Source organism: Panulirus ornatus, chromosome 13, assembly GCF_036320965.1.
Source record: "Panulirus ornatus isolate Po-2019 chromosome 13, ASM3632096v1, whole genome shotgun sequence".
NCBI lineage: Eukaryota > Metazoa > Arthropoda > Malacostraca > Decapoda > Palinuridae > Panulirus > Panulirus ornatus.
The window spans coordinates 59,068,899-59,093,352 of NC_092236.1; the positions used below are offsets into that span (position 1 = coordinate 59,068,899).

At 50.8% G+C, this 24,454-nt stretch overlaps 1 protein-coding gene across 8 annotated transcripts in view; it reads right to left on the reverse strand.

The window, feature by feature from the left end:
* step (cytohesin steppke) overlaps positions 1-24,454 on the reverse strand; it is a 369,634-nt gene that overhangs the window by 74,780 nt on the left and 270,400 nt on the right. Inside the window, exon 1 of one of the 8 annotated variants that reach the window (XM_071669041.1) lies at positions 12,065-12,081. The exons of the other annotated variants lie outside the window; for them this stretch is intronic. The gene's annotated coding sequence lies outside the window, so the exon portion shown is untranslated. Of the gene's footprint in view, positions 1-12,064; positions 12,082-24,454 lie in introns of those variants that run through there. 8 annotated transcript variants of the gene reach the window in all.

Below are 24,454 nucleotides of genomic sequence, written 5' to 3' on the forward strand. Positions count from 1 at the left end.
CAAACACTCATGTTCCCCACATCTTGACTGACCACTAACTGAAAATATCCACTAATATAACACTGATCAAGTCGGATACGACCTTCACTAAGGGGCGGGCGTACATATACACCAACACCAGGAAGGATCATTCATTTATCTCCACACACAAGAGCCACAGGTAAGGTTGGATGGCTAGGAGATGAAGTTTGGTCAGTCCCCCTCTCTCAGTCCTTCTCCATCTGGCCGTCTTGGATTCTCCCGGACTCTCCACTCTCACTGCTGAGGGTCTCCTTGACCCCAGACTCTCGCATCTTCTGTACCATAACAGGGAACAAACGCCAGGAGTTCCCACCCCATACCAGGCCCTACCACCGTCCCATCTCCCGGCTCGGTCAAGCAGAGGTCAGCCAGTCCGCTAGCCAGGGCATCCACCTTTCGCCTAAGTCTTTAAGCCACAGTGGTGCCCCGATATGGCCAGGAACCTGCATGTTATACACCCAGCCAAGCCAGTCACATACCCACTTCGAACAGGCACGCAAGTCCCACCCACTGACAGCCCATAAAAGAGACAATGTTATACAAGATCTAGTCGTCTGCATACTGCCAATTTTGCATATATACAGTTCAGCCTCATATACAGAAGCAGTCACCCAGTATTGGAAACTTATTGCTCTACCACCTCAGCCACAGCATATCAGGGACGGACGGACAGAAGGCAACAGATGTCCTGCTTGCTTGCAAGTGTCGACACACCTGTGGGTGAACCTCCCTCAAGGCGTCATAACACACTAAGTAATACCAAACACCAACAGCTTTACGATCTCTAGGGCAATGATCCCCTAACAAGGTGTCAAACCACATAAGCGATGGAATCCTGTCTCTAAAACACTCTCTCACCAACACCTGTCTTTCCAGAAACCATCGTACAACCACAGTAAGACAAAATATTATTAACTCTAAAACACTTCATCACAAAAACAATGGCGGGAAGCCTGAGGGTCATTTCCTCCCACACCTGACCTAACCCTTCCAGATCGATTCAACAACTCATTTAATACTCGCGCAATAGCTTTTCACTGACGTCACGTGGTTTCTTCACTATCTCCTATCTATTGAGCCACATTCCTTTATCAGTCGTTATTTCCTACGCCTGGCGATACCTGACTCACGATGGGATCCACTGAGAGTAAAATGTGACATTGATAAATGTCCCACAGACAGACACGAGAGGCCGTACAGACACCAGCCCCAACAAGAGGCTACACACAGAGAGTGGCCACACTGGATGCTACACTCAGCAGCCAAACAGGAGGTGACACACGGCAATCACATCCGAGGCTACACAGAGAGAGCCATATACAGGGCCATGAAACATACAGAAGCGATGAAGAAGGCCAGGCATGTTTCATACATAGGAATGCCCCACACGCGTTATCATACAAGTACACTCACCATACACCCTCTGTTATCACACACACACACACACACACACACACACACACACACACACACACACACAGGGGCCCCACGAGTGCAAAACTCTCTTTCCATACAGTAATAGGTAAATACAAACATGTATTTACATAGAAAGAGAGACACGTTCAACGACGGTAAGTGCATTCATTTAAAGCGAAAATTCCCATATGTTCAGACTATAAATAAGACCTAAATTCTCGTCACTGTTTATGTGTGTTGCATACTGGCCTTGGCTTTATTATCAAAGACTGGAAGTGAAAGCCGGATTACTAAGACGTAATAATGATAAACAAAGACTTGCATTCTTCCCAGATAACACGGAGACTCCATAAATACACCGCGTCGAAGGCGGAGCGAACTTCGATGTCGCCCAGGTTTATCGAAGTCACTAAAGGGAGGGACTTGGGTGACCATGACACCCTTATGTCCGAGGTGGCGGTGGGGTAAAACAGATGGAGGTGACCTACCATGAACGTCATTCATGACCCCCATGAATAGCGGTGCTTGTAAAAGAAAAAGTACAAAGGACGTGGAGTCCATCCAACCCACCGCACGTGCGTGTAAACCCGAAGTACGGACGATGGACGAGACACATGGAGACCACGTACGCCCGCTGAACACACACTACGCAACCCTCCCGGGCCAGATGAGGACCCACATTCGTGCGCAAGCAAAACACCAACGCAGAGATTACGCCACCGCGGGATGCGCCAGTGAGGCAGGTGGTGGCCTTGAGCGGAGGTGCCCACGTCCACAGGTACGCACGCCCAGGTACGCAACGCCAGGTGGACGGTAGTAAAGGGCTGAGTGAGGCACGGGCGTCGGACGGAACACACCACACTGGGAACACCAGACCCAGCCAGACCAGCTGTCAGCTGCTGGGGTTGCTGCTTGCTACGCACACCTTGCGGCACACCTGGCGACAGAATGCACGAAGGCACGACCCCCCCCCCCTCTCCCCCCAGCGTGCAGGAACCCGTTGCACGCACCAATTCATAACAAGAACACAAGCACACAACTTATGCAGGCACGAACTCATATACGCACGCAACAACAGCACGCACACAACCGCAACACGAAGGTAGAAACGAACACACACGCAACCACCGCACACAGCACGGATGTAGTACGCAGCCAAGGACGGTTAACCTACAACCCTTGCCGCACACCTGTCTGTCTCCTCCTCAATGGTCTAAAAACAAATGGGGGGAGGCAATGGCAGGGGGATGGGGAGGCGAGGTGCGGTCCTGGTGAGTGTGTGTGGGGTGGAGGGGAGAGTTTGAGGCACTTGAGGGTGATAGAGGCGGTGGGTGGTTAAGCACGGGCTACCGAGGAAGGAGGGAGGGAGGGAGGGGGGGAGGTCAAGGGGGGGCGCGACACAGGAGGAGCGGCAACAGGGGCAGCAGGTGCGGCGTAGTGAGCGGACGGAGGAGGGAGAGGCGCGGGCGAAATCCTGAGTAAGAATGAACAGGAACAGGTGTTCTGAGGCACTGGGAGCGGTAAGCAGAGGGGCTGATGGCTTACACGAGGCGCTGCAGGATTAGAGGAGAGGCCGAGGCAATACAGGACGGGCTGATGGAATAAGGGAGGGGTCGATGGAGAACGAGGAGGAAGGAGGTGAGAATGTACAGGAGATGATTGAGAGGGGTGCAGGGTAAGTTGACGAGGGACCAGCTGAAGGTGACCGTGACATGAAGCAGGAACGGTGTGAGGGGTAATGGACCAGTCGTCACCACCACCACCCAACGCCCGCAGCTAAGCCAGCCAACCAGCCAGCCCAGCCAGCCTGACTGCCTGCCTGGCTGGTCTATATGCAGCTGCCAGAGATCCTCGTCCGTCCGTCGCGGCCAAGGTCACTGCCCCACCGACCGACCACCACCTTACACAACCCCCCCCCCCCCCCCCCACTAATGACCTCGACAACCAGTATTCTCGGCACGTAAACTATAACCTCCTCCTCCTCCTGGCTGGCACCAGTATCAATCACCTCACGTACAGCACAGCAACACACGAGGAGACTTACTACCCTCGTTACCATCACTTGCCCTTCAGTGTGTGACGGTGCGACTCTTGAGCACGACGGTACGACCTTTGACGGTACGACCTTTTGGTTCAGATGGCCCCGACAGAAGGTCTGGTACCTCGCTAACGTGTCCTGGTACCCACCATGTGATACCTCTTTTGTCTGTCCAGGTGGCGTATTGTAGTGCCCTGTATTCCTACGAGGCATTTTGTGCGTTCCACTTCTCGTGTTCTTCGTGGCTCAATAGTTGAAAAGTAATCGTCTCTGTGGTTGATACAGTGGGGGCTCTGCCTGCCACGCCAGTGGTCAGAAGTCGCCTACCAATAACGCTCCACGTTCCCCCATAATGCTCCACGGTCCCCTGGCCCCCAGCAGCAGTGATGGCTCTCGATGGCATCAAGTGAGTGGCACACATCCTGACTCACATACAGCCAGCCAGCAACCCAACAATCGAAGCCTGGTCCTCATCCTTCACCTAGAGACGGATGGCTCCTGCTCGACAACAGTAGCGGCTCTGTGCTGACCCAACAGGCTGGTCAAACAACGGCAGCTACAAAGTGCAACAAGGATGAACGAGTTACTGGAACCGATTCACAGCAGCTGTATCACTACTGTAATCGGCGTAGGATATCTAGCCAGAGTGCACTGTAAGACTCATTAACATATACAAATGAGATGTGATGGAAGGAATGCATAATTTGCATACGACTCCGTGCACTCAACCAAGGGACGTGGCCCAAAACTTCACCTAGACCCAGTGACATTACGTAACATTAAAGCGCTGGCTCCTTCATGTCTACAGGGAGGAACTGGGTAATGCTACCTAAAGTGCGGCTGATAAGCTGTGCTGAAGTGGCGAGGCGGACCTGAAGGCTTCAGCCACGAGCGTCGTCCATCAAGCTTACTGGCTTGGTGGAGAACGACACAACGGGGAAGGTTGGAGACAGGTCACATAAAGCATCACTGAAGCCACATAAAGCATACATGTACTGATACACATACACACACACACACACACACACACACACACACACACACACACACATCTCTGAAATGCAATATGCAATCGAGCAAGAAGGCTTCTCGCCACTGAGATGTGAGTGACGAAGGTAGGTAATGTAGGGCGGAGGTGAGGCGAGTCCCTCACACCACTCATGTCTTCCCGAGAAACGCGATCACTATCATCTCCACCCGTCCATCACGACTACCCTCACTACGACCAACGGTTCCTCACCATCGATGAGGAAGCATGAGGGAGGAGCCTTCACCATCCACCCTGACCCTGCACAGTATCAGTAAGGATGAGGAAGTATGAGTGCAGCGCGCCTCTATCATCCTCAGAATCAATATGGATGAGGAAGTATGAGAGAGGAGCCTTCACCGTCCTTAACAGACTGAGGGATGCCAATACCGAATCGGTACAGTTTGGTCGAACGCCACCCGACGAGCAAGTTACGAGCAGATACCGTAACGTAACGGTACGCATGCCCACGGGAAGTAGTACAACACACACACACACATGCATACACTCGACATGTCACATACACGATCAAAGAAGCACATACGAAACCACATACACGTACACACAACCTTATGATGATGAAGTGCACATAAAACTACACAAAAACATACACAGGGAAGAAAGCTTGTAAGGTCAGACACTAACACAGGCACGATAATAAGAAGGCACACAAGCAACCACACGCAAGCGTCTGCAGACGCGAGTCACGTAAAATGCCCTCCTGGACTCCTCCCACACGCACTGTCCTGGGATTACTGACGAAAATGAGTGAAGTGTGGACGAAGGGTGGATGTTATGTGTGGCATTCCTGAGCAGGGGCCAAGGTGGAGGTTGGCTGGACCTGGAGGTGGGCCAACCAGCGTCGGGAGGTCGTGGGGGTCTACCCAAACGCCATAACCAACACGGAGAAACAAACGAAAACCCAGCACAACAGTGAACGGCACCACAGACAACCACAGTGACAACGGAAGAGGTTGTCACCAGAAGACATGTTCAACCACCTCCAACCTCCACCCAAACGAGGGGACCACATGCCTCTCAGGGGATTGGTGAGGAGGTGGTGCACCTGGAGGCGGGCCAGACGGGAGCTCTCCACCTACCTGGAGGTACTTGGGCATACATGTGGCGTCAGCAAGTAAAAACTTACGCATGATGGCCACCTGACGAAGCCTGCTATATATATATATAAACCCGGAAACATAATCATGATGTTACTTCCAGACTATCTTTATCTTGTCACCACTACAGCACCTCGCTACCAGGGACTATCTTTATCTTCATCACACTACGAGACAAACCTGTCCTCATCATCAGGCTATCTTTAACACTGTCACCACCTACCCATCTGCTGCACCATCTGTTATCAGTCATATAATGTCATCCTTACCATCTGCACCAAGCATCATGACATCATGCAAATATTTCATGATAAAAACCAAACCGTCATACCATAAACATCAATCATATATATATATATATATATATATATATATATATATATATATATATATATATATATATATATATATATATATATACTTATACGGGGGAGCTTTACAGATGCAAGGCTGCGCTACAACCAGTAGCAGGACAAGGATGGATTCCTTTCGGAGACTGTACTCCCTTTCGTCCAAAAGCGTGGTACCTGCACCAGACCATAACAAACACCACAAACACCTTTCCCAGTATACCCCCACTCCTCGTCAGCACGTCAGCAGAACACGGGCCCTCCTACTCCTCGTCATCACGTCAGCAGAACACGGGCCCTCCTACTCCTCGTCGACACGTCAGCAGAACACCGGCCCTCCTACTCCTCGTCAGCACGTCAGCAGAACACGAGACAGCCAAAATGATAGATGACACTGGTGTAGATGTGATGCCGTCCTGTTGCCAGCCGAGGCCAGGCCAGGCCGGCCACTGTGATCGACCAGACCTCTCTCTTCCCAGCCCCCTGCTTCCTGTGCCATCTCCAGGAGTCCTCCTCCCCAGACCCCTGCGCCATCCTGCAGGAGTCCTCCTCCAGGGCCCCTTGCAGGTGCCTTGCCCCTTAACCCCCCCTGCTTCCAGCACTTCTACAAGAGCCTTCCTCTAAGGCCTCTTCTTCCAGCCATCTGGCAGGAGCCCTCTTCTGAAGGCCCCTTGCCCCTAGTCCTCTTCTAAGAGCTCTCCTCCACGCCCCCCTGCTCCCACCACGCCCCCTACTTCCAGCCCTCCTGCAGGCGCCGCCACCCTCCACGCTGCGTCACTCCTTTCAACCCACTGCAGTGGCCAGGCTGATTTGGAAACTGGGCGCGGAAAGGAGCGCTTCTCACACACACACACACACACACACACACACACACACACACACACACACACACACGCACCCGTAGTCTGGCTGAGTCCTCAGAGCAAGTTGAGGGCAGTGCGAGTGTGCTTTGCACCTGAACACGACGCAGTACACAATAATGTGCAAAAACAAGACTGGCACAACAGACACTGATACAGTGTTACATCATTTACATGGTACAACATTATATCAGCTCATGCTCAACAAGGTGCATGAACGTAGTCAAAATATTATCACGACCACCCAGCACAGTGCCGAGCCTGGCTACCTGCATCACACACAAGGCTACCGCACAGGCCGGCCGGCCGGCCCACCCAGCGTAAGCCGTGAATTAGTGGCCCGTCCAGCGACGCGGACCATCCGAGATTACACGGGACGGGTTTCTCTCTCTCTCTCTCTCTCTCTCTCTCTCTCTCTCTCTCTCTCTCTCTCTCTCTCTCTCTCTCTCACCCATGTCAGTAGCCATCTCACAGTCGTTCGTTCTAGGCGAGATACTCCCTCCTCTATATGAAGCACTTTACGACATCTGTAAGTCCACGTGACAAATAAATGATGTTTTTTTTCAAGTTGAAGTCCACGGTCACGGACTACGTCCGCATCAAAGCCGGGCCTTAATGTAAATATAAAGTGGTAAATAATAGGGATCACAAAATGAGACGAAGGAACGTCTCTATATATCAATATCAGAATTCAGGTTGCAGAGTTGCTGAGGGTGACCCAGGAGGGTTGACGATGTGGCGTAATCTCTCACAAATCGCTACATACGTCCGCGTGATCACTAACAGACGATCCCCTTTGCTTCCCGCTCAGAACAGCGGCGTAAATGATGCGGACAACCCTCCTGTACACGAGGCAGGAGGAGTCGTCGACTGACGGACGGTGACGAAGGACGTCTGATCCTACCTGAAGAGGAACAGCCCACATACACATCAGTCCTGCTCCACAGCCTCCAGCACCTCCCGCTGGTAAAATGCGACACGACACACTATGAAGGACTTCCCGCTCTGCAGCGTGCTACAACACCACACTCTAAGGAAGGAACTACTGTACTTTAGAGTACCAAGACCTTAGTATCCTGACCCTCGCCTCACGATACGAGGTCCTCACAGGCTCGTCTCACACCACCATCACAACCCCACGCGCTGACCCACTGAAGGGGACCCACCACTACACCATCTGATATCTCCCACCGTAGCAGTGATCTGCTAATTATATCTCCCACTGACGGGAAGGGGAGAGAGAGAGAGAGAGAGAGAGTCTTGTTTTTTTTTCTGATCTTTACCATTTTCTTTATTTTTTCTTTCTGCCAATCAGCACCGTGCAGCACAACCCAGCCCTCTGACCTAGCCCGCAACGGCCCGATAAGAGGACCGGTGGCGTCTGGGGTGCAGGTTAGTGAGGATGATTTGGGTGGCGTCTGCCTCTGTAGTGGAGGCGACTGTGAATGACGGCGGGGAAGGAGACATAATGCACTCGCCTGCGAATGTTGGCGTTCCTAGTTAATCAATTCTCCTGTCGGCGCCCGACCACTGCCCCGACTCACAGACGGCGACGGCAGACTCCCCCTTCCCCACCTCCTCACATTTACGACAGCATTTTGTAAACTGCGTCATGCAATTCACAAAGCTGGGGAGCCTTGGGGAAATACAATGTACCATCGTTACTGCATTCGTGGCGACACGTACGCACAAACACTTCGAATATAATTAGAGGGAGAGGAAAATGCGAAGATTATAATCCTCGGCTTTAGAGCCAGGTCGACACTTACACACAAACACACGCGCACAGACACACAGACGCACACAGAAATGTGATAAATATTTACCAGAACCTTCAGCATTACAGTTCCCCAGCAAGAAGCGTCACTGTAAGTTGCATAAATGTAATCAATTTTGACCACAACACTTCGGTATTTCGGTTCACAAAAAAGAAGTACTGTCACTGTACGTTATAGGTAACTCCTCCATTTCCCTAAGGCACGAAAACTCACTGCTGATACCAAGCAGGTCTTCGTCACTGAAGGCGCGACTCTCTCATCCTACATTCGACGAAAACCAGAGGGAAAACTGCGAGACTTCCCAAATTTTCAGAACGTGGCCGTTCTTAGAGTGAACGTTCAGATTAACACGACCTCCTCCACACTAACATGGCGACGGATTCTATCATCCTGCTAGATCGTGTCTCATTACCACTAGTGATGAGGAAAGCAGTAAAAAACCTGGACCCCCACACTAACACTAGACTCGTACTTTGGCGTCCAGTAATGTGAGCATGGAACACAACACATCATCTCGGAGGGTGTGTGGGAGTGAGTGTGGGAGAGAGAAAGGGAGAGGGAGTGTGGGAGGGAGAGAGCAGCGCTCTTCCATCAGCGGCCTGCTGGCCTAACTCTCCACCCTCACTGCAGGTTTAATGTTAAAGATGACCACCAGAGGTGTACACCGACCCACCCACCCCTTCTAAAACCCACCTGTCATAATGCGAGTCAAATGACCACCACAAGTACTCACGCCACTCACTCGTAAGTACCCACACTCTGCTGCTCAACACGAAAGCACCAGCAGCACCATCGCCCCCCCCCCTCTACATCTCCTCACCTGTCATCTGCCACACTCAGGCGTTCAACACGACAGCACGGCTCCCATCCTCACCCCTCATGTCCCCCTGATGTTCCAAAGGAGGACAGTCTTGGTCAGGTCGTACCGCTGCCAGGGAAGTCAGGTCAGGTCCTCAACAATAATTCACTGCCCCCTACGAGGGGGGAACACGTCATGTCAACCCTGGTCATGACGCAACGGTCCTTCCACACGTCGTCAGCAACGTCTCCCCGTGACTCGTCCCCCCCGGTATCAGCACAAGTCTCAGTGGCGACAGCCAACACGACGGCTGCTGAGCACAGATCCTGTGTGCTAGTCTGGCCCTCCTCCTACTTCGTCACTAGTCCTGCCACCAGCATCGCCTTCTTCAGGAAACCAACCCCACCTCCCCTGAGTTATGCAGTTCAGACGGCACTGGCCCGGGGCCCCCTCGTCCTCCCCGAGCCATGCAATCAGCCGTCCACCTCGTCAGCACACAGTAACGGCAGCGGCTGACACTTGTGGGAAACATCTCCCTCGGGAGCCGTGGGCTCAGCATCCGGAGGGCAGCGTCAGCATCAATATCTCGCCGCTCACTAGATCAGTAGGGGCTTCAGTCCCCCCCCCACACACACACACACACACACACGCTCCACCAACCATCAACACACGTCTCCCTCCCACTCACTATTATTTGCATAACTCTACTGTAGACAAGAATCCTCAGAGCGCCTGTAATGTCTTCCACACATGTATAACTATACACTCAGGTCATGCCTACTTCACAGCATGTGGTCATGTCAATCCACTGCACTTGTAGTTCTACATAAACCACCACAGCTACATAGAAAGAAAGCCTTCAGTAATGACAACATATTCTCAATCACATGAAATATGATAAGTCTAAAAGGCAGGAACCAATAATAAAAAACATTCCTTCAATCGTTATAACCAGTAATAAATCTTAATCCATACACAGTACAAAGAGGTTTCTGTATCCGCATACAATACATGAAGGTTTCTGTATCCGCATACAGTACAAGGTTTCCTGTACGTCAAATGATGGTCGCCAACGTCATCACAATAGGTGGGGCCCAACTCACAAAGACCACCCACAAAATTCGTCAGTGTGGCCACCCGGGTCGGCGGCTCAACAAAGAATATTATGGAAAGAATATTTGTTCCCATATTCGAATCTAGGTCAAGCCTACGCAGCGTGTGTGTGTGTGTGTGTGTGGAATTGGAGATACGTTCCTGGGAGAAGAGCAGAAGAGAGGAGAGTAACATTTCCACAATACTCTCTCTCTCTCTCTCTCTCTCTCTCTCTCTCTCTCTCTCTCTCTCTCTCTCTCTCTCTCTCTCTCCACTGCTGCTGCACAGTTCTCATCACACTTGCATCTTCCCCACTTCGCTCCAGCTGTTCCTTCACTTTATCTCCCAACTTTCCACTGCTTTCACAGATTCACGGAAAATTTTTTCCCCCTCCTGGTTACACCCCCTCTCGTCACCCACAACAGCCCGGGTTTACGACACTGCAATGTTCATGCCATGAGTCGCCGATTTAACCTAATGCATCGGTTCCGTTTTACCCAAACTCTCACGAAGGACTGAACTATCTACACCTGGCAGTTATAACGTTTATCACTTCCCACTAGAGAAATCGTGACGTACGTGTGTGTGTGTGTGTGTGTGTGTGTGTGTGTGTGTGTGTGTGTGTGTGTGTGTGTGTGTGTGTGTGTGTGTGTGTGTGTGTTTGTGTGTGTGAGAGAGAGAGAGTGGCGACCACCTGTCTTCTTGACCAGTGCATGTGGTGCCACTCAGCGTGGCTCACGCCACACCATTGTTTATGTAGCTACCAACACTTCCGCCACCGTCACTGCAGAGATCGATGGTCCACACCACATATGGGGCTACATAACCAACAAAGCTTCAGGGGGGACCTGTACCCATCATCGCACATATCACTGCACACATCCACCTGCAGATGTATTCCCGGGTGATCATCATGTGTCATGTCTGCGGAGCTTCTACGACGAGAATCACACAAAAGAGTACCTCAATGTACCGTTCCAGCCTTCACGACAGGAACGCACACAACCCCCAGCGATCGTCGAACTGGGAGAACAAAAGAACTGATCACATCACGACGTGACGCTTCACTTCAGCGGTGAGAACACAGGTCGGGCGCACCGCACTTCTGAGTTACTAGGGTACACAGGTCGGGGGCACCGCACTTCTGACTTACTAGGGTACACTGGTCGGGGGCACCGCACTACTGAGTTACTAGGTACACAGGTCGGGGGTACCGCACTACTGAGTTACTAGGGTACACTGGTCGGGGGCACCGCACTACTGAGTTACTAGGGTACACTGGTAGGCGGTACGGCACTACTGAGTTACTAGGGTACACTGGTAGGCGGTACGGCACTAGTGAGTTACTAGGGTACACGGGTCGGGTCAGAGTGCAACCAGGCACTGACCAGGCGGCCATCAGGGCACAACAAACGAGGCACGAGTTAGATCCTCCCTCGGGACAGGGCCACGAGGCACTGGCCACGCCCCCGGGGCAGGATCACGAGGCACTGGCCACGCCCCCGGGGCAGGGCCAGCGAGGCTTCGATATGCTGGTGCGGGAGGCAGGGCGCAGACGGCCTCACCTTGCAGCGGCTGAACATGGACTGGCCAGCGACGACGGGCGGCGGGCGGGTGTCGGAGGAGACTGGGGGAGGAGGAGGAGGAGGAGGAGAACGGGAGGAGGGATGGGTGGCGAGGCCCTGGCCCAGCGGGAGGTTCACCCAGCAGGAGAGAGAGAGAGAGAGAGAGAGAGAGAGAGAGAGAGAGAGAGAGAGAGAGAGAGAGAGAGAGAGAGAGAGAGAGAGAGAGAGAGAGAGAGCTAACAGTGGCTGGGGCGACCACGGTCAGGGCCGGAGAGAGACCTGATGCGTCGCCCTCCTGCGCTGGGCGTACACCAGCCAAACCCCCTTAGGTCCGTACATCACCGTGTACTACGGCCAGGCTACACGCTGTACAGACTCCAGCGTTTACAGCAACCCCACGTGTGGACACGGCATCTCCTCCGTCATATACAATCAAGACGTAAGTCTTGACACCCGGGGGTTGCCTGTGACGTAACGAGCCACAACTGCCAATTATGAATAAAAATAGATGGTTCAGTCGAGCATAGTGGCCGAGCAGATCGACGCTTTCCGCCGTGCAGTGACAAGCCAAAGCCTGCACCTCTTCCACACCTGACCGTCTACGGAAGGAAAGCTCGGTATGATTCACTGACGTACAACTGGCATGTTACCGAGTGTCTGTTCACGTGAAGCTACGCGAGTTTCTCCCTCTGTGCGACCAGATCCGGCAGGTCACGTGAGGGTGTGGAAGGAAGGAGTGTATAGCAACAATGATACGACGAAGACGTAGTCGATAAGTCAAGTGGCAACACCTATATATACACATGGGATGTCAGAGTTCAAGAGTTTACTCTCAGGAGAAAGGGAACCTCCCCCACGATACAGTGAAGTGCCTGCATTACAGAAGAGGAGCTCCATCCACAATACAGTGAGGTGCCTGCATTGCAGTAACACCAGTTGCAACTGGATTATCAACCCTGTAACTCACCTAATATCCATCTATATCAGTACAGTTCCACATACTGAGGCTTACAGAGCGCCTGTAATGTCTGGGGTGCCCCTATAGTATATCAGGGTGGTAAGTGGAGCGAGTAAACTGCCCTAAGTTCGCCCGGGCACACGTCTGGGTCCAGCCGACACTTACTCACCTCCTACAAAGCCGCTGACATGTAGTATATACAGATGAGAGAGCGAGTCCAAGTGTGTGTTTACAAGGGAAGGGCGTCTTGCGTCAGCGGCCACGACCTATACCCCCCAGCACACGAGCCCCAGAGGGTCAGAAGCCCTTAGTCTGGCTGGGGTAGGGGGGGTAGGGCTGCCTTTTCTATCTCCACACAGCTGGTCCCTGAAGGGTGGCACAGCCTGAGCACCCTTCATCGTCAGGAGGTGAGGGACGTGAGCAGCACACTGGGCCTCACGCCGGCGGCCACAAGAGGCTCTTCAGCAGCCCACAACACAAGGGCAACTCAAAGCTGCCAGAAACACAACACTTGCACAACATTAAACTGGGTCACTAACAACCTTCAAGTCCATTCTTGTAGCTGTGGAGACCCATGATTGACACGAACGTAATGCGTATGTAGTAAAGACTAAAAGGAAAGAGCAGAGCAGAGCAGTAGATGATAGAGGAAGGATGGAGTGAATGGGGGGAAATAACATGGGCTGAACCAAATCAATACCCGGGGGCGGCTTGTTCTATTTAGAAGACAATGATGCTTGAACGAGTGTGTGGAGAGGCTCAGTGTGTGTGTGTGTGTGTGTGTGTGTGTGTGTGTGTGTGTGTGGAGGGTGTGGCGTGTGGTGGATGAACCTGACCTCTGACTGTGGTGGACTGACGCGTGGAAGTGTACATGCTTTTATGGAAGGGCGTGACGTGAGGAGGTAAGGTGAGGAGTAATTCGAAATCGCCTTTGTCTTACGTGCGTCCGTAAACACAGGTAGTGGGGTCAGGGGTGAAGGTTACTCCGGAAGAGTAAACAAGATACGAGCCCATATCGGCTAGGGAGGGGAGGGGAGAGGAGGGAGGGGGGGATATAATCGAGGTCCTCACACCACGGAAACCTGCCACAGCTGATCATGCAACATGCACGGCTCGCTATCTTTACCGACCGTAGAATCGATATTTCATCCACTGACTCACCAGTCCAGAAATAACCGTATAAAGGTCATAGTCAGTCAATAACTGTAGAGAGGCCGTGGCCAAGGAGCGGGAAGGACTGTGAGTCACGTGGGATCTGCTGAGATAAAGTGGATGTGTGTGTGTGTGTGTGTGTGTGTGTGTGTGTGTGTGTGTGTGTGTGTGTGTCGGGGATGACCCTAATGTACAATCTAGCGAAGTAGGTGACAGCGTGCTGAGGCAGGACCAGCTGAGCGAACCAATGGGCACTCATGGAGTACCATGCACGTCATGAGGTAAGTACCGTACCACTCACGTACCTCAAGAGACAGCGGAAGCAGCAGATCTACTTCCCGACGGTGCAGTAAGTACCTTGCCAAGGAACCAGCACTCCTCACCACCACCGAGTACTGCAAGAAGGCAGCTCTACCGTGCCTTGTGTATCTTCAACTCTACCATCCAAACCTGAGGATGCTATACAGTCGGCACACCAGTCTACGGGATGCTATACAGTTACTAAATGTCTACCTAATGCGATACACAATTACCGTACCGGTGCAGGAGTTTCAGTCTTGTGTGATACAGTCGAACGACATCTTCCTCCTCAGAGAATTCAATCCTTACGCAAACAAGACGCAGCGGGACGCTCCCACGAAAGGTTACGCCCCCCTCGTGGGTGACCCGCAACGCCGAACAAGTTGCTGGATCTATACGGGAAGCGACGAAATCTATATGGAGGAGGGGTTTCTTTATATACACAACGCTTGAGAAAAGAGAAGTGCAAGGAAAGGTACCTCACAGTCCAGAACCAGGATGGTGTGTGTGTGTGTGTGTGTGTGTGTGTGTGTGTGTGTGTGTGTGTGTGTGTGTGTGTGTGTGTGTGTGTGTGTGTGTGTGTGCGCGCGCGCACGTGCGTTTATAAGTCACTAGAAAAGTGAAAACAAACTTTGTTTCCGTTGTCATATCTTAACATCCCTTCAGGGAGTCTTGAGGTTTTGAGTTCATGGAAAAGAAAAGACGGTCTGGAGGATGTACTGTCACCACCCTTCCTGTGGGTCATGAAGGTTCTCACTGACCCACACATCCCTCGGGAGAGAGAGAGAGAGAGAGAGAGAGAGAGAGAGAGAGAGAGAGAGAGAGAGAGAGAGAGAGAGAGAGAGAGAGAGAGAGAGAGAGAGAGAGAGAGAATGTTAACGCATTCTAAGGTGACACGGTCGAAAATCAAGCTCGTCAGATCATGTGTAATGATCAGTGACCTTCATCCTGTCTTTGTTTCCCCACATCCACGCCTACATTTCATCCTGGTAAAGAGAAAGAAAAAAATATATATACGCGCGCGGGACTGGCCCTCCCTCGCCCCTGGCGGGTCCGGTCGGGTACCACAGCAATAACAGCCACAGTGACAGCTTTATACACCCAGGACCATCCCTGCAGCAGCAGCAGCGGTGGAGAGGCAACCTTAAGACTTCATTCACAACCCCAGCAGGCAGGGGCACCCTGCCGCCCTGACTGGTAATGCGTGACTGGCAACAGGAAGGCAGCCACGAGGGCAAGGCTAGATAGTGTACAGATGGAAACAGTGTGGGCGATGGCATGTGGCCCAGCGGGACACACACACACACACACACACACACACACACACACACACACTCCTCGCCCACACTCACCCACCTGTCTCTACGCCCACCTCCCTCCTCCGCCAGCCACAGTACTCATCCTGCTGGAGACAACGGGGAAGGTGACCATACATGGCGGAGGTGAGTTGGGGGGAGGAACCTTCTGCTTAACCATCCATATCTTCATCAACATCCATTAAGATCTGGGGATAATGCTACAGTCTTGCAGCATCAGACCCCACGAGGTCTTCTCATTCTCTGTCTACTGAGCTATGTATGAACCTTAATTCCTTAACGTCAAGTTACAAACTTTCCCTTCCTACTGGAAATTGGATAACATAAAAAACTCAATCAGCATTCTCTCGCTAATACTATCAATTACAGAGCTGTTGCGCGCAGTCTGAAGGCTTGAGGAACATGTCATGTCATCCGACCAGCGTGTACGCCCTAGAAAGTAATATCCAAATAATGAAGCGTCAGACAATGTTACAACCACATCTAAAAATAACAAGTACACTGCAGACCGGAATTCATGTATTTCAAAATAGCCAAACTTTTCTTACCACATCTGAGATTAAACTTCACGCACGAGCTATGAATGTCAAGCCTTTTTTTTTTTCATTCTTGGGATAAATTCTGAATCTTTTCTAACAGAAAATGAACCTGGGTCATTCCAGGCACACGCGTCCCAACTCTGGAACTCATTAGCCGTCTTGCAAAAGCGACCCTGGACGGCCAAGGTCTGTGCGGGTTCCTCAGCGAGCTGGATATATTAAGAAATGACAAGAGACGCACCAGGCAACAAATCTAACACGGGATAAACTATAAGAGTCTCTCTCTCTCTCTCTCTCTCTCTCTCTCTCTCTCTCTCTCTCTCTCTCTCTCTCTCTCCCAAAACGTGTCGCAATGTATATTTCTTGCTAATTCAACCCCTTTGAAGAACTGGGATCATGCCTCCAGCTCCCCAGCTCACTTGAAACCATTGTTCTCGAGCGACGAAGACTAATACTTTATTGCCCAAGTTAATGGCAGTCAGAAACCTGAGCCCCGTCATTTAAAAGAATAAAAAGAAAATTAGTTTAATACAGTGCATGACTGGACGCTTGACAGACTGACTGGATGCTGCAGCTCCACAATTATCATAAAAGCAGAGGCCAAGTGGACGGAGAGTCGTGGGGCGAGTGGGAGTAAAGACATAAAACCCTTGAGGATGGAACCTCAGGCTGCGGGGGAGGAGGACCAGCAGGAGGAGTCCAGGCGAAACCTTGAGATGGACAGACTACGCCAGCCAGTAAAAGTGGAGAATGTTTATTCCTGGCCCCCAATGTGTGCCCGTCATGGTGACTCGCGAATGTGCAGGAATGTTACCTTCACATCCCAGAATGATGATAATATCCGTCGTATCTTTGAGAATCAAGCCAGACGTCAACCTCTGTTCTAATCAGCTACAAATGGCATGTAATGATGTATAATCTGAATCATTGTTACATTTCATGACTCGAATCGTCATTACAAATTATTATCTGAATCGTTACCATATATCATCCACCTACTATCATAAATATACGTCTGTTTCCAGTTGAACTTGCTGGATCAATGGCTTTGAGGCCGCCATATTTTGTGGGGGCTAATTCATTACGGGAACTTGAGGTCCCCCGAGCAAGAGGGCGAGGTATGTCAAGAATCTAATAAGAAAACAATGAACATCTCCCAAGAGAACGGATCTCGCTGGACCACGCACGGATCCTGCAAAAACACGTCAAAACAACAGAAGCTAATCTGAAAACGGGAGCTGGAGGGAGGGTGTGTGTGTGTGGGGGGGGGGGGTTGAGCAGGGGGGGGTTGAGCAGGGGGGGGGGGGTTTCCAAGAATGTCGGCCAGTTTGCCGCGTTTGTTTTCTTCGGTGACACGTTTCACTCAAGTGTCACCCACCACGGATACTACGTGGGTCACGTGCCAGGGTGCAGCTTTGCAAGTACGAGCTGAAAAAAAAAGAGCTTAAAAAAAAAAGAAAGAAAACCGCCCCCTATTTCAGAGCTTATTTAACAGCACTGCCGGGTGATTTCAAATACGATGAATGAAGGTTTACAATACGCTGAATGAAGGTTCCCTCTCCCACAACCTGACCTTAACCTAAACTACATCTGTGGTTTAGGTAAGAGTAAACCAGACGTGTGGTTTAGGTAAGAGTAAACCAGACGTGTGGTTTAGGTAAGAGTAAACCAGACGTGTGGTTTAGGTAAGAGTAAACCAGACGTGTGGTTTAGGTAAGAGTGGTATGTCTCCGACGTCCCTCTGGTGATCCTATACATGACGGAGCGGCGTCAGGGGCGGCCGCTGTACAACATTGTGGTCGACTCCTGCTGCAGCTTCTCACCAGATGACAACCTTGTGGTAAATTATCATAACATTCTCAAAATTACAAAGGAACTTTCTCCTTGCAACTCTCTCTCTCTCTCTCTCTCTCTCTCTCTCTCTCTCTCTCTCTCTCTCTCTCTCTCTCTCTCTCTCTCTCTCTCTCTCATTGTTGTGTTTCTGGCACCTCTATCACAACCCCCGTCATTGTTGTGTTACTCACAACCCCGCTACTGCAGTGTTACTCACAACCACCCCTGACGCTGTAGAGTTTCCTGTAACTTTACTCAAAGACGTTCATGTAGTTAACCAAGACTTTGCTGAGAAAAACTTCACAGAACACAGTGCTCACACACACACACACACACACACACACACACACACACACACACACACACATTACCACGCGTGATGTCTCTAGCTGACAGACGGGAGGCAAAGCGAGCAGAAAATATTACATGTCCAACAGTTCTTTTTTTTCTGGTCTGTGGAAGAAAAATGTATAACACGACCTGGCTGAGTCGGATTTGATTTTCTTTCTCTAAAGATTCGAAACAATTTTTTTTTCTATTCAATTCCGAGAACCAAACCAGCCAGTATCATGACGATGCACACATAAGCCGACACGAACACACGGTGTTCCCTCTCTCAAGCTTGTCTGGTCTTGGTGTGGGGGGGGAGGGGAAGCAACGGGGCCCCCGTAACAGCCCACTCACCCATCAAACCCTCAGGGGAGGAGTGACTATGAAAAAAAAAAAGAAAAAAAAATACGATGTAATCTCCCTCAGACTCGACTGCTCGTTCTGAACCTGGAAAAAAGAAAAATATATTATGGAATCACATCTCAGGTTTTGCTCCAGGCCAGCAGCACCCCCCCATCCCTTGCAGACCCACCCACGACTTTCCAGCAGCTCCAAGAACCTCGGTCTTACAAACTTTCCTACAAACTTCTGGCCATGCTGGGAGGACGACTGCTCAGCCCTGCTGCTGAAACAAAGACTGGATGAGGGACGGTGACTACGCGAGTCCGTATGTGGAGGGTGGTCACGATCCAGAGCCAAGGTACTGGAAGCACTTGTACATGGGCGAGAAGAATGAAGACGTGGTGCCGTAAAGGACGTGCGTCTGTAAGTGGAGGTGGTAAATAACATGTGGGTGGGGACGGGACGAGTACGTTCGAGAAAGGTAATACTACGACGTAACAAATGGACGTTACCTGTACGTAACAACAGGACGGTACCTGTACGTAACAACAGGACGTTACCTGTACGTAACAACAGGACGGTACCTGTACGTAACAACAGGACGGTACCTGTACGTAACAACAGGACGTTACCTGTACGTAACAACAGGACGTTACCTGTACGTAACAACAGGACGTTACCTATACGTAACAACAGGACGGTACCTGTACGTAACAACAGGACGTTACCTGTACGTAACAACAGGACGTTACCTATACGTAACAACAGGACGTTACTTGTACGTAACAACAGGACGGTACCTGTACGTAACAACAGGACGTTACCTGTACGTAACAACAGGACGGTACCTGTACGTAACAACAGGACGTTACCTATACGTAACAACAGGACGTTACCTGTACGTAACAACAGGACGGTACCTGTACGTAACAACAGGACGTTACCTATACGTAACAACAGGACGTTACCTGTACGTAACAACAGGACGGTACCTGTACGTAACAACAGGACGGTACCTGTACGTAACAACAGGACGTTACCTATACGTAACAACAGGACGTTACCTATACGTAACAACAGGACGGTACCTGTACGTAACAACAGGACGTTACCTGTACGTAACAACAGGACGTTACCTGTACGTAACGACCAACAGTAACACTTGCCTGGGAGGCTTTGTTCTTCCTGGGTGACGAACAAGAAGCAGAGGCTGTGGACGACCGGTCCGTATTTGTAATAAGGGATAATGAGACCGCTTATTACGGGCCTCTCTGTCCCTTTATCCTCTGGCCATAAGAGGCCAGAAGGAGCGACAGCAGCAGCAGCAGCAGGAAGCGTTGTGTACCTCAGCTGATGGACGTCTCCTCGTATAGCGACGACAAGGTCGGACCTGCGGGAGGGTTCGCCTCACATGACCACGGCGGAAACGACCACCGCCGTCAACACTGCCCCTGCATCACCACAGGTCAGACATGGACGACATGAAAATCGCGACGAATTACCGCAAGAAGCGTCTGACGGCCGAGCGATCGAATGGGCGCCTCGTACCAGACGGGAGGGAGCAACGAGATGTTAAACAAACCATATTGGCGGGAAAAATCCCTCGCTATCGGTGCCTTAGAGGGAGGGGTCTTGGGTTGGGGTGGGGTGGGAGGTACATTCCGGTAGCAACCTCTCGCCTTAATCATCATTCCTGCCCGGGCTTGACGTGGCCGGCCATAAACACACACACGCCCAGGATCGTGTTGTGACAGTGGTGCCAACCAAAGGGGACGTCACCTTGCTACACCACACCAGTGGTACCAGATGCAAGAGGTGGCCTCTCTCTCTCTCTCTCTCTCTCTCTCTCTCTCTCTCTCTCTCTCTCTCTCTCTCTCTCTCTCTCTCTCACGCAAGGACCTTACCTCGGCTGACGCATATCTTGCAATACACCAGCCCCAGCATCACGCTACTCCACGTTATGGGCCATACCAGGAAGTGATTTGATGACCAAGAGGACTTCCAAGATCCATCCGCCGAAACATACAAGATGTGACTTGACGAGACGCGGATCACCGGTGAATCATCTCACAACAATTCAGGACTTGTGACACTTGGGGTTGTAGCTATCACACACACACACACACACACACACACACACACACACACACACACACACACACACACACACCACAAACATCCACCAGAACAGTTACATTACCAAGGCCGACGTCTACGTAGCGGCTGTATCTAAATTTCCATAATTTCCTCACTGGGTACATCAACTAGGCAGTCAAACACCGTTAGCAGGGTCTTCTGTCACGCCAAATCAAGGCTTCGTTCTAGTGAAAATGAATGTTACAAAAAAGAGACAATACAAGATAGATAGATATATCTACTACTTGATCACGTCGAGTGGGAACAAGTTACTAACTTCAGTCTTGCATCAGAGATATCCTCCAAAACCAGATGTGTGTGTGTGTGTGTGTGTGTGTGTGTGTGTGTGTGTGTGTGTGTGTGTGTGTGTGTGCGCGCGCGCGCGAATCCCACAGACTTCATTAATAGCTGGCCCCAAGCGTCTTCATGACGAGGTACCTTTCTCTCATTCAACGTCCATCCCCCCCTCCCCAACACACACACACACACACACACACACACACACACACACACACACACACACACACACACACTACCTACAGTAGTGAAAGCTGAGAGAGAAGCCCCGAGGCACCACCTGGTGCGATACGTCAGCTCGGTGAGGCCTACCATGACAGTACTGACAACGTATGTGACCGACCTATATACGCACCTCTCAATGGCTGCCCATTACTGAGATGCCGTACACACGGCCAGCTCCCACCTGCTTGTCAAGACTGATTACTTCCACCTGTTGCTCCGCTATACACCTGCTGTCCTCTCTCTCTCTCTCTCTCTCTCTCTCTCTCTCTCTCTCTCTCTCTCTCTCTCTCTCTCTCTCTCTCTCTCTCTCTCTCTCTAGCTCCGGAGATCAAATAGCTGGGATTAATGAGGTCAGTAATACTGCTACACAAGCTAAGAAGCTAGACATGGTGAGATCAACAACAGAAGCTGCTACAGAGCTGTTCCATGAGGCTAGCACTACTGCTACAGAGGCTTGATACATCTACAGTTGATGAGACAACACAAACTACGTACAGTTGATGAGGTCAGCAATAGCGCTACAGAAGCTACCAGGTCCTACAGTTAATAAAGCCAAGACTACAGCTACAGAGACCACAGACCTACAGTTAACGGGGTCAGCCTCCCACTTCTACGTGGCCTTTACACCAATGACACAATAAACCCTCCACCTTATCACCAGCATCTCCACCACTCCCGAGGCTGGCGTCCCGCGAGGCCAGGCGTCAGGCCCCTGCACTACCGGACACAACCACGGCGGAGGTGGGCGCTGCTGGAGGCACAGATCACGCCGCCCGCTTCACATATATGGAGATAATAAAGATACACAGAAAGGCAGACTGCGAGATCCATATTTAAAAAAACAAAAGAGCGATGATGATAAAGATGAGTCCTTACGTGATACAGATTACAGTGACTGGTTCATATCAGACAGTAAAGCAGTTCTTGTTCTCGGCCATTCCTCAAAATTATTCACACACAGAAACTAATACATATCATCTATCTACACCTAGCACACATGTGCTACACCCACGTATACGCACACATACACACCGACGCCCATACACGCCGCCAACACCCACGCGAATGGTTCGACATTATACACCCACCATGTGACCTCACCTCCCCGATCTCTGAGCGACCATGTAATCCACAAAGTCTTGAGTCCCCCCTGCAAACTGAGAACGAAGCACAGGACTCTCGCCAGCAGATAATATCAGGACTCACCAGTGAAGGATAACTGGCAGGAACCATTCCCATCCCCCCAAAGGTGACGGACGTCAAGGAGGCGTGGGTTGTTCAGGTCAGGAGCCATCCTTCGGCGAGGGGGTCTAACCAGGGTCCAACCCGGCAACGCCCTAGGCACACAACACATTACACCTGGTCCTATAGGATCCCCGCCTCCCAGACGGTGAAGATCCATCAAGGACCCACGTGCCTTTTACCCACCAAATATATGTATATTTATATGTATATATGCTGTCTACGTATATATATATATATATATATATATATATATATATATATATATATATATATATATATATATATATATATATTTCGTCTGTTCCCTTGCGCTACCTCGCAAACGCGGGAGACAGCGACAAAGTATAATAAAAAAAAAATAAATATATATATATATGCTGTATGTGTATATGCTGTCAACGTATATACATATGCTGTATGTGTATATGCTATCTATGTATATACATATGCTGTATGTGTATATGCTGTCTGTGTATATACATATGCTGTATGTGTATATGCTGTCTGTGTATATACATATGCTGTATGTGTATATGCTGTCTGTGTATATACATATGCTGTATGTGTATATGCTGTCTATGTATCAACCGCGAACACCGCCATCAAGCCCCGTGACCAGTAGACAACTTGGATTCGTCACAACCAATGAGAACCAGGTGTTGTGGCTGTTAATTGTCTCCTCCCTGTTGGTTTCCCAACCAGCGGGAGAATCCTGCCCCTTACATCGCCTCGTACGATGGTGCTAAGTGACCTTCGGGCAGCACAGGACATTCAGTGACCTCGACCCACCTGCGATACGTGTATCGTGTATTGTCTCCAGCCCACGTGACCTCAAACCACCTGAGATCTACGCCTCACACACTCCCACCCGCAAAATTCGACTCCCACCATCAGAGCGGACCTGGCGACCTCAACCAGAGGAAGAGAGAAACACTACGGAAAGCTCACCCGCAAAGTCGCCAACCCGCTCACCGTTTTCTTTCTATCCACAGGATAGACTCCGCCACCATGCCTCTCTCTCCCTCCTTCTATCTCTCTCTTTCCATCAAATGTTGAACGCGAGGTCTCCCTCGACGGCAATACATCATGCAAGATATATCCCCTTGATATTCGCGCTTCCTCAACCCATTTTCCTGCAGCCTGGGTACGCTGCTACGAATTATCCATCATTTTCCTGCAGGCAAACCCCCCCAACCAACCAACCAACCAACCCACCATGTCTGCCCTGCTCCCACCACCATCACCAGGAACAATCTCCATTTTTCATCACACGTCATTCCATCATGGAAATAGATGGAACAGTGTGGGAAGTCTATAGCATGAGTGAAATCATGTGGGAGGTTTGAGATGTGAAAATAATGTGTGGGGAGTTTTAAAAATTAAAGAACAACAAAGTGTGTGTGTGTGTGTGTGTGTGTGTGCCCCCGCTAAGTTAGGGTGGGTTTCAGACAGAGGACGGTGCTGGATATGGAGGGAGGGAGGGAGGGATGCTTTAGCTGGATGCAAGATGCAGTGTGGGAAATGTAATTGGCCGGAGATTTGAGAAATGTTGAGAAAGACGGTCTGTGATGGCGCCCTGAGGGTAGAACCGGCGTGTCATAGCCATAGTCGCAGAGACAGCGCGTAGGCGGTTCCCGAGGACTGCGGTGGCCTGTCAATGAGGTTCCTGCTTGGGCGATAATGGCGGCTCTTCGCTTACATACTGAGGGAGGGTCAC